The sequence below is a fragment of the Pongo pygmaeus genome, chromosome 2 (genome assembly GCF_028885625.2).
Source record: "Pongo pygmaeus isolate AG05252 chromosome 2, NHGRI_mPonPyg2-v2.0_pri, whole genome shotgun sequence".
NCBI lineage: Eukaryota > Metazoa > Chordata > Mammalia > Primates > Hominidae > Pongo > Pongo pygmaeus.
Window position 1 is genome coordinate 115,254,579 of NC_085930.1, and position 11,446 is coordinate 115,266,024.

The following is an 11,446-nucleotide window of genomic DNA, read 5'->3' on the forward strand; positions in this document are numbered from 1 at the left end:
TTTATGAGAGTACCATTCACAGTGTATAATTGTGGGGGGAGGGGTGGGCAGTGTATGCTTTCTTTGGTAATACAGTTCCCCCAAGACTTAATAAGCTATCTGTTATTTCCTAGACACAGTTCTCAAAGTGCTTTATTTCTTTGCCTTATTTATTTTCTTCCTAGACCTCGTACTTCTCCCTGCCCCCTTCTCTTAACTTAATGGTGGTTACTTGAGGTCAAAAAAATGAATTGGCTTGGGTAGAAAGCTAACACTCTCTATCTCTCAAGAGAGATTAGATTATGCTGTGCTAATGGAAAAATCCCAAAACTTTAATGGCTTAAAATAACAAATTTATATCTTTCTCGTGATACATGTCCATTGGAGGTCAACAAACAAGCTCTACTCATTGTAATAACTCAGGGACACAGACTAAGAGGGCTACCTTTTGATACATGCTTCTACTATTGGAGAGACAAGGGAAAGAGAGCATGGTAAATGCTGGCCTTTAAAACTTCTACCAGACTGGGAAGATGATGGTTAGGTTGTTGGCTGCATTGTTTTTGAATCTTTCAAAATCTTCACATGAAAACACAGAGTAAGCTGGGCGTGGTGGCTTATGCCTGTAATCCCAGCACATCGGGAGGCTGAGGCAGGAGCATCACTTGAGCCCAGTAGTTCAAGACTAGCCTGGACAACATAGTGAGACCCCCATTTGTTAAAAATAAATAAAAATTAGGCTGGGCACGGTGGCTCACGCCTGTAATCTGAGCATTTTGGGAGGCCAAGGCGGGTGGATCACGAGGTCAAGAGATCGAGACCATTCTGGCCAACGTGGTGAAACCCCGTCTCTACTAAAAATACAAAAATTAGCTGGGCATGGTGGCACGTACCTGTAGTCCCAGCTACTCAGGAGGCTGAGGTGAGAGAATCACTTGAACCCAGGAGGTGAAGGTTGCAGTGACCCAAAATCATGCCACTGCACTCCAGCCTGGCAACAGAGCAAGACTTGAATGTCTCAAAAAATAATAATAATTAATTAATTAATTAAAATAAATAAATAAATAAAAATAAAAAACACAGTGCAACTGTATGGAAAAAACCAGACCATCCAAGTGCACCACTGAAAAACTAGGTGACATGATTTCCCTCAAAACATCAAAATACAAGCAAATAGAGACAAACTACTAATAGCAACAAAAGCTGTGTGGGCCACCCTCTGCGCAAGAGGGAGCAGGATACAACAGGGTATATGACATACCTGAGAACCTCCAAGAATTCACACAGGATGGGGAAATGTTTAGCTCCACCCAGCAAAACTGGAGTCTTCATGGAAAACTCAGAACATTCAGTAGAGACCCAGAGAGTCACTCCATAGTAGTGGAGCTAAACCAGCCCTAGATAATAAAGGCTATTATAAACCTCAATACTAAGCTAAAGGAACAAGCCTTGACATGATCAACCTGATCTATAAGTTAATTTAACTACCCACCAGAGGAACCATCACTTTTTAAAGAAATTCTATCAATCTGGCACTCAGTAAAAAAATATTTTAAATGCCCAACATCTAATAAAAGAATTACTCAGCATAGGAAGAAGCAGGAAAATGTGACCCAAAAGAAGCAGAAAAATCATTCAATAGGAACAGATACAGAAGTGACAGAGATAATGGAATTATCAGTCAAGGATTTTAGTTTAATTTGATTTTTACAGGTATTTTTGTACAAATTCATGGAGGACATGAGAAATTTTGTTGCATGTATGTAATGTGTATTGTTCAAGTAATGAATGGCATTTAGGTATCCATCACCCAAGATCAATATATTATTCTTAAATATAGTCACCCTACTCAGCTATCAGACATTGAGTTTATTCTATCTGTATGTTTGTACCCTTTAACCCAGTTCTCTTCACTCACCCACCCCAGCTCCCTATTCACCCTTCCCAGTCTCTGTTACCTATCTCTCTACTGCCATAAAATCAAATATTTTAGTTTCCACATATAAGTGAGAATATATATTTGTCTTGTTGTGCCTGGCTTAGTTCACCCAAGATATATCCAGATCCATCCACGATGCTGGCAATGACAGGATTTCTTTTTTTTTAATTAAAATTTATGAGACAAGGTCTCACTATGTTGCCCAGGCTGGTCTCAAACTCTTGGGCTCAAGCAATCCTCCCTCCTAAGTTTCTCCAAGTGTTAGGATTACAGTCATGAGACACCATGCCTGGCCAATTTCATTCTTTTTAATGGCCGAATAGTATTTCATTGTGTATATATACTATATTTTCTTTATCTATTCATCCGTTGATGAATGCTTAGGTTGATTTTATATCTTCTCTTTTAAGAATAGTGCAGTAATAAACAAGAATGGAGGTATTCCTTTAATATATTGATTCCTTTTCCTTTGGGTAGCTATCCAGTACTGGGATTGCAGGATCACATAGTAATTCTGTTTTTAGTTTTTAGAGAAGTCTCTATACTGTTTTTTTCCATAATAACTGTGCTAGTTTACATTCCCACCAACAGTGTATAAGAATTCCCTTTTCGGCCAGATGTGGTGGCACATGCCTGTAATCCCAGCATTATGGGAGGCTGAGGAGGGAGGATTGCTGGAGTTCAGGAGTTTGAGACCATCCTGGACCAACATAGGGAGACCCCGCTTGTATCTACAAAAATAAAAAAAAAATCAGAAAGTCAGCCAGATGTGGTGGTGCATGCCTGTGGTCTCAGCTCTTCAAGAGTCTGAAGTGGGAGGATCATTTGAGCCCAGGAGGTGAAGGCTCCACTGAGCCATGATCGTGACACTGCACTCCAACCTGGGCAACAGAGTGAGACCTTGTCTCCAAAAATAAAAAATAAAATAAAAAAGAGTTCCATTTTCTCTGCATCCTCGTCAACATTGTTATTTTTTGTCTTTATAATAGTAGCCATTCCAGCTGGGATAAGATAATTATATCATTGTGGCTTTGATTTGTATTTCTCTGATGATAAGTGACATTGAGCATTTTTTCATATGCTGTTATCCATTTATATGTCTTCTTTTCAAAAATGTCTATGCATGTCCTTTGTCTACTTTTTAATGGGATTATTTGGGATTTTGTTCCTGTTCAGTTGTTTGAGTTCCTTGTATATTCTGGATATTAATCCCCTGTTGGATTAATACTTAGCAAATATTTTCTCCCATTCAACTGGTTGTTTCTTTACTCTGTTGATTGTTTCTTTTGCTTTGCAGAAGCCTTTTAGTTTAATAGAGTCCCATTTGTCTATTTTTGTGTTTATGGCCTGTGCTTTTGAGGTCTTAGTCATAAATTCTTTGCCTAGACCAATGTCCAGGAGAGTTTTCCCTAGATTTTCTTCTAGTGTTTTCATAGTTTCAAATCTTGTATTTAAGTCTTTAATCCATTTTGAGTTGGTTTTTGTATATGGTGACAGATAGGGGTCTGGTTTCATTCTTCTGCATGTGACTACCCAACTTTCCCAGCACTATTTATTGAAGAGGGTTTCCATTCCCCAATATAAGTTCTTGTCAGCTCTGTTAAAGATTCATTGGCTATAAATATGTGGCTTTATTTCTGGGTTCTCTATTCTGTTCCATTGGTCTATGTGTCTATTTTTATACCAGTACCATGCTATTTTTGTTAATATACGCCTGTAATATATTTTGAAGTAAGGTAATGTGATGCCTCCAGCTTTGTTCTTTTCACTCAGGGTTGCTATTGAGAGGTGAAACCAGCTGGACTTCTGGATGGGGTGGGGACTTGGAGAACTTTTCTGTCTTACAAGAGGATTGTAAAATGCACCAATCAGCGCTCTATAGCTAGGATTTTAAAATGCACCAATCAACGTTCTGTGGTTACCTAGAAGTTTGTAAAATGTGCCAATCAGCACTCTGTAAAAATGCACCAATCAGCTCTCTGTGGCTAGCTAGACGTTTGTAAAATGGACCAATCAGCACTCTAATCTGGCAATCAGCATACTGTAAAATGGACCAATCAGTGCTCTGTAAAATGGACCAATCAGCAGGACATAGGTGGGAACCAATAAGGGAATAAAAGCTGGCCACCCCAGCCAGCAGCAGCAACCCACTTGGGTCTCCTTCCATGCTGTGGAAGCTTTGTTCTTTTGCTCTTCACAATAAATCTTGCTGCTGCTCACTCTTTGGGTCCGTGCCACCTTTAAGAGCTGTAACACTCACCACGAAGGTCTGCGACTTCATTCTTGAAGGCAGCAAGACCAAGAATCCACCAGAAGGAACCAATTCCAGACACTTCTTGGTGACCAAGAAGGGACTATCGCCAAGCAGTGAGTACCATTGGACCTCTTTCGCTAGCTATTCTGTCCTATTTTTCCTTAGGATTCAGGGACTAAACACCAGGCACCTGTCAGCCAGTTAAAAGTGACCAGCGTGGCTGCCGGACTAAAGACATGGGTGTCAGGCCTTCTGGGAAAGGGCTCTCTAACAAACCCTGACTCTTCAGAGTTGGGAGCGTTGGTTTGCCTGGAACCAGCTTCCACTTTTCCTGTACATCTGTGCTGACCCAAGGGTTGACGGAGAGGAAAGCCATTCAGCTCCAAGGTCCCAACAAAATGTTGGTTGACCATGTAGCCATGAGCAGAACTCTCATAGTTACATCGCCCAAGCAAGACTTGCCCATCTATCCTATCTATCCTGACCCTTGCCTCCTGGGTCCTAACGCCTGTCAGACAAACTTCCTCCTGCCTCTCTTCTCCAAGACTAGTCCCGCTTTTAGAAAGCACTCCCTGTTTCTGGTGCTTTTCTAGTTTCTCCTATAAGAATGATTTCTAGTATAAATTTCATGACTCTGTTCCCTTCTTTAGGCACCCAGGCTCACCAATTAGACATAATTTTTGCCCAAAGCCCCGTTGCATGGGGGAGATCAATTATCCTTTTAGGATCCCTCCTCAGACAAGCAGGCCTAACAAAGGCTATATGGCGAGCTTCAGAAATGATATCCTTCCTATCCATATGATGAGAAGTGAGGACAAAAGGCATTACTCTTCCAACCCTGGAGATCCCTTCCCTCCCTCAGGGTATGGCCCTCCACTCCATTTTTGGGGGATATCATCTTTATAGGAAAGGGGTAAGGTCCCAATACCAACAGGAGAAAATGCTTAGGACTCTAACAGGTTTTCAAGAATGTGTTGGTAAAGGCCACTAAATTCGATTTTTCTTGGTCCTCTTTGTCGTCTAAGAGGGAAGGCAAGGGTGCAGGTTTTCAAGAATGTGTCGGTAAGGGCCACTAAATCCAACTTTCCTCAGTCCTCCTTGTGGTTTAGGAGGAAAACTAGTGTTTCTGCTGCTGCATCGGTGAGTACAACTATTCTGATCGGCAGGGTCCAGGAACCATTGCAGATTCTTGGGCAGGCCAGGGGTTGGGGGGCATGGGCAGAAACAAACCAAAACTGTGGGCGGTTTTTTCTTTCAGATGGGAAACACTCAGGCATCAACAGGCTCATCCTCAAAATGCATCCTAAGCCATCGGGACCAATTTGACCCGCAAACCCTGATAAAGAGGTGACTCATTTTTTTCTGCACTATGGCCTGGCCCCAATATTCTCTCTCTGATGGGGAAAAATGGCCACCTGAGGGGAGTGTAAATTACAATACTATCCTGCAGCTTGACCTTTTCTGTAAGAGGGAAGGCAAATGGAGTGAAATACCTTATGTCCAAGCTTTCTTTTCATTGAAGGAGAATCCACAACTATGCAAAGCTTGCAATTTACATTCCACAGGAGGACCTCTCAGCTTACCCCCATTATCCTAGCCTCCCTATAGCTCCCCTTCCCATTAATGATAAGCCTCCTCTAATCTCCCCTGCCCAGAAGGAAAAAAGCAAAGAAATCTCCAAAGGACCACAAAAACCCCCAGGCTATTGGTTATGTCCCCTTCAAACTGTAGGGGGAGGGGAGTTTGGCCCAATCCGGGTACATGTCCCCTTCTCCCTCTCTGATTTAAAGCAGATTAAGGTAGACCTGGGGAAGTTTTCAGATGATCTTGATAGGTATATAGATGTCCTACAGGGTCTAAGGCAAACCTTTGACCCCACTTGGAGAGATGTCATGCTGTGAGATCAAACCCTGGCCTTTAATGAAAAGAATGTGGCTTTAGCTGCAACCCGAGAGTTTGGAGATACCTGGTAGTTTAGTCAAGTAAATGATAGAATGACAGCTGAAGAAAGGGACAAATTCCCTACCGGTCAGCAAGCCATCCCCAGTATGGATCCCCACTGGGACCTAGACTCAGATCATGGGGACTGGTGTCACAAACATCTGTTGACCTGTGTTCTAGAAGGACTAAGGAGAATTAGGAAAAAGCCCATGAATTATTCAATGATGTCCACCTTAACTCAAGGAAAGGAAGAAAATCCTTCTGTCTTCCTTGAGTGTCTACAAGAGGCCTTAAGAAAATATACTCCCCTGTCACCCGACTCCCTCGAGGGTCAATTTATCCTAAAAGATAAGTTTATTTCCCAGTCAGTCACAGATATCAGGAGAAAGCTCCAAAAGCAAGCCCTAGGCCCTGAACAAAATCTGGAGGCATTATTAAACATGGCAACCTCAGTGTTCTATAATAGGGACCAAGAAGAACAGGCCGAGAAGGAAAAGCGAAATCAGAGAAAGGGCACAGCCTTAGTCGTGGCCCTCAGATAAACAAACCTTGGTGGTTCAGAGAGGACAGAAAATGGAGCAGGCCAATCAGCTGGTAGGGCTTGTTATCAGTGTGGTTTGCAAGGACACTTTAAAAAAGATTGTCCAGTGAGAAACAAGCTTCCCCCTCACCTATGTCCACTATGCCGAGGCAATCACTGGAAGGCACACTGCCCCAGAGGACAAATGTTCTCTAGGCCAGAATCCCCCAGCCAGCCAATCCAACAACAGGACTGAGGGTGCCTGGAACAAGCACCGGCTTATGTCATCACCCTCACTGAGCCCCAGGTACATTTAACCATTGACGGACAGGAAATTGACTTCCTCCTGGACACTGGTGTGGCCTTCTCAGTGTTAATCTCCTGCCCTGGTCGGCTGTCCTCAAAGTCCATTACCATCCGAGGAATCCTGGGACAGCCTGTAACCAGGTATTTCTCCCACCTCCTCAATTGTAATTGGGAGACTTTGCTCTTTTCACACGCCTTTCTTGTTATGCCTGAAAGTCCCATATCCTTATTAGGGAGGGACATATTAGCCAAAGCTGGAGCTATTATCTACGTGAATATGGGGAACAAGTTACCCTTTTGTTGTCCCCTGCTTCAGGAGGGAATCAACACTGAAGTCTGGGCATTGGAAGGACAATTCAGAAGGGCAAAAATGCCTGCCTAGTCCAAATCAGGCTAAAAGACCCCACCACTTTTCCCTGTCAAACGCAATATCCCTTAAGGCCTGAAGCTCATAAAGGATTACAGGATATTGTTAGACATTTAAAAGCTCAAGTCTTAGTTAAAAAAAAAATGCAGCAGTCCCTGCAACACCCCAATTCTAGGAGTACAAAAACAGAACAGTCAGTGGAGACTAGTGCAAGATCTTAGATGCATTAATGAGGCAGTAATTCCTCTATATCCAGTTGTACCCAAACCCTATATCCTGCTCTCTCAAATACCAGAGGAAGCAGAATGGTTCATGGTTCTGGACCTCAAGGATGCCTTCTTCTGTATTCCCCTGCACTCTGACTCCCAGTTTCTCTTTGCCTTTGAGGATCCCACAGACCACACATCCCAACTTATGTGGACGGTCTTGCCCCAAGGGTTTAGGGATAGCCCTCATCTGTTTGGTCAGGCACTGGCCCAAGATCTAGGCCACTTCTCAAGTCCAGGCACTCTGGACCTTTAGCATGTGGATGATTTACTTTTGGCTACCAGTTCAGAAGCCTCATGCCAGCAGGCTACTCTAGGTCTCTTAAACTTTCTAGCTAATCAAGGGTACAAAGCATCTAAATTGAAGGCCCAACTCTGCCTACAACAAGTCAAATAGCTAGGCCTAGTCTTAGCCAGAGGAACCAGGGCCCTCAGCAAGGAATGAATACAGCCTATACTGGCTTATCCTCACCCTAAGACATTAAAACAATTGCAGGGATTCCTTGGAATCACTGGCTTTTGCTGACTATGGATCCCCAGATACAGCGAGATGACTAGACCACTCTCTAAACAATGAGACCCAGAGGGCAAATACTCATCTAGTAGAATGGGAACCAGAGGCAGAAACAGTCTTCAAAACCTTAAAGCAGGCCCTAGTACAAGCTCCAGCCTTAAGCCTTCCCACAGGACAAAACTTCTCTTTATACATCACAGAGAGAGCAGGATTAGCTCTTGGAGTCCTTGCTCAGACTCGTGGGACAACCCTACAACCAGTGGCATACCTAAGTAAGGAAATTGATGTAGTAGCAAAAAGCTGGCCTCACTGTTTATGGGTAGTTGTGGCAGTGGCCATCTTAGTATCAGAGGCTATCAAAATAATACAAGGAAAGAATCTCACTGTCTGGACTACTCATGGTGTAAATGGCATACTAGGTGCCAAAGGAAGTTTATGGCTATCAGACAACCACCGGCTTAAATACGAGGAGCTACTCCTTGAGGGACTGGTGCTTCAAATATGCACATGTGCAGCCCTCAGCCCTGCTACTTTTCTCCCAGAGGATGGAGAACCAATCAAGCATGACTGCCAACAAATTATAGTCCAGATTTATGTTGCCTGAGAGGATCTCTTAGAAGTCCCCTTAGCTAATCCTGACCTTAACTTATATACTGCTGGAAGTTCATTTGTGGATAATAGGATACAAAGGGCAGGTTATGCCATAGTTAGTGATGTAACAGTACTTGAAAGTAAGCCTCTTCCCCCAGGGACCAGTGATCAGTTAGCAGAACTAGTGGCACTTACCCGAGCCTTAGAACTGAGAAAGGGAAAAAGAATAAATGTGTATACAGATAGCAAGTATGCTTATCTAATCCTACATGCCCATGCTGCAATATGGAAAGAAAGGGAGTTCCTAACCTTTGGGGGAACCCCCATTAAATATCACAAGGAAATCATGGAGTTATTGCAGTGCAAAAACCTAAGGAGGTAGCAGTCTTACACTGCCAAAGCCATGGGGAAGGATAGGGGAGAATAGCAGCATAAGCGGATGGCAGAGGCAGGGAAAGACCAGTGGAAAGTCAAAGAGAGAAAGAAAGAGGAAAGAGAGAGAGGGGGGGAAAGACAGAAAGTCAGAGAAGGAAAGAGAGAGGGGAAAGAAAGTCAAAGAGAGAAGGAAAGAGGGAGAGGAAGAGACAGAGAGACAAAAAGGGAGTCAGAGAGAGAGAGAGGAAGAGACAGAGACAGAAAGTCAGAGAGAAAGAGACAGAGAAGGGAAGAGAGAGAAAGAGAGAGAGATAGAAGTAGTAAAAAAAAAAGTGTGTACCCTATTCCTTTAAAAACCAGGGTAAACTTAAAACCTATAATTGATAATTGAAGGTCTTCTCCATAACCCTGTAACACTCCAATACCACCTTGTTGTTAGTGTAACCAAGAGCGTAGCTCAAAAGCACTGAGGCCACTGTCAATCTATAGCCTTCCTATCAAAAATCCTTAACCCAGCAGGTTTCCTGACAGGAGATCTAAAGCTTAATTAATTACCACACAAAGATCCGAACAGACCTAGGAGGAACTCCCTTTGGGACAGAACAATAGACGGTTCCTCCCAGGCGATTAAGGGAAAAAGACACAACGGGTATTCAGTAAGTGATAAGGAAACTCTTGTAGAAGCAGAGTTAGGAAAGTTGCTTAATAATTTGTCTGCTCAAACGTGGGAGCTGTTTGCACTCAGCCAAACCTTAAAGTACTTACAGAATCAGAAAGGAGCCATCTATACCAATTCTAAGTTAATATGGACTGAACGAGGCCTTATTAATAGCAAAGAATAATTGAAATCCCAAACTTACGAGGTTTTTGACAAAAGTAAAGTTTGCTAAAAGTTAACAGTGTAACATGTATTATCCTAACTTCTAATCTTGAGGAAATCAGACCCTATTAGTATCCCTCAAAGCTGAAGTCTATCAGCGCAGGGCCATACAACTAATAACCCTACTTACAGGGTTAGGAATGGCCACTGCTACAGGAACCAGAATCGCCAGTTTATCTACTTCACTATCCTACTACCACACACTCTCAAAGGATTTCTCAGATAGTTTACAAGAAATAACAAACTCTATCCTTACTCTACAATCCCAAATAGACTCTTTGGCAGCAGTGACTCTCCAAAACCTCTGAGGCCTAGACCTCCTCACTGCTGAAAAAGGAGGACTCTGCACCTTCTTAGGGGAAGAGTGTTGCTTTTACACTAACCAGTCAGCGATAGTACGAGATGCCGCCCAGCGTTTACAGGAAAAGGTTTCTGAAATCAGACAATGCCTTTCAAACTTTTTTTTTTTTTGAGACGGAGTCTCGCTCTTTCACCCAGGCCAGAGTTCAGTGGCGCTATCTCGACTCACTGCAAGCTCCGCCTCCTGGGTTCATGCCATTCTCCTGCCTCAGCCTCCCGAGTAGCTGGGACTACAGGTGCCTGCCACCGTGCCCAGCTAATTTTTTGTATTTTTAGTAGAGACAGGGTTTCACCATGTTAGCCAGGTTGGTCTCGATCTCCTGACCTTGTGATCCGCCCACCTCAGCTTCCCAAAGTGCTGGGATTACAGGCGTGAGCCACCGCACCCGGCCACCTTTCAAACTCTTATACCAACCTCTGGAGTTGGGTGACATGGCTTCTCCCTTTCTAGGTCCTGTGACAGCCATCTTGCTATTACTCACCTTCAGGCCCTGTATTTTTAACCTCCTTGTCAAATTTGTTTCCTGTAGGATCGAGGCTGTCAAGCTACAGATGGTCTTACAAATGGAATCCCAAATGAGCTCAATTAACAGCTTCTACTGAGGACCCCTGGACCGACCCACTGACCCTTTGGCTGGCCTAGAGTTCCCCTCTGGAGGACACTACCACTGCAGGGTCCTTCTTCACCCCTATCCAGCAGGAAGTAGCTAGAGTGGTCATCACCCAATTCCCAACAGCAGCTGGGGTGTCCTGTTTAGAGGGTGGATTGAGAGGTGAAGCCAGTTGGACTTCTGGGTTGGGTGGGGACTTGAAGAACTTTTCTGTCTTACAAGAGGATTGTAAAATGTACCAATCAGCACTCTGTAGCTAGGATTGTAAAATGCACCAATCAGTGCTCTGTGGCTACCTAAAGGTTTGTAAAATGCACCAACCAGCACTCTGTAAAAATGCACCAATCAGCTCTCTGTGGCTAGCTAGAGGTTTGTAAAATGGACCCATCAGTGCTTTGTAAAATGGACCAATCAGAGCTCTGTAAATTGGACCAACCAGCACACTGTAAAATGGACCAATCAGTGCTCTGTAAAATGGACCAATCAGCAGGACATGGGCAGGGACAAATAAGGGAATAAAAGCTGGCCACCCCAGCCAGCAGC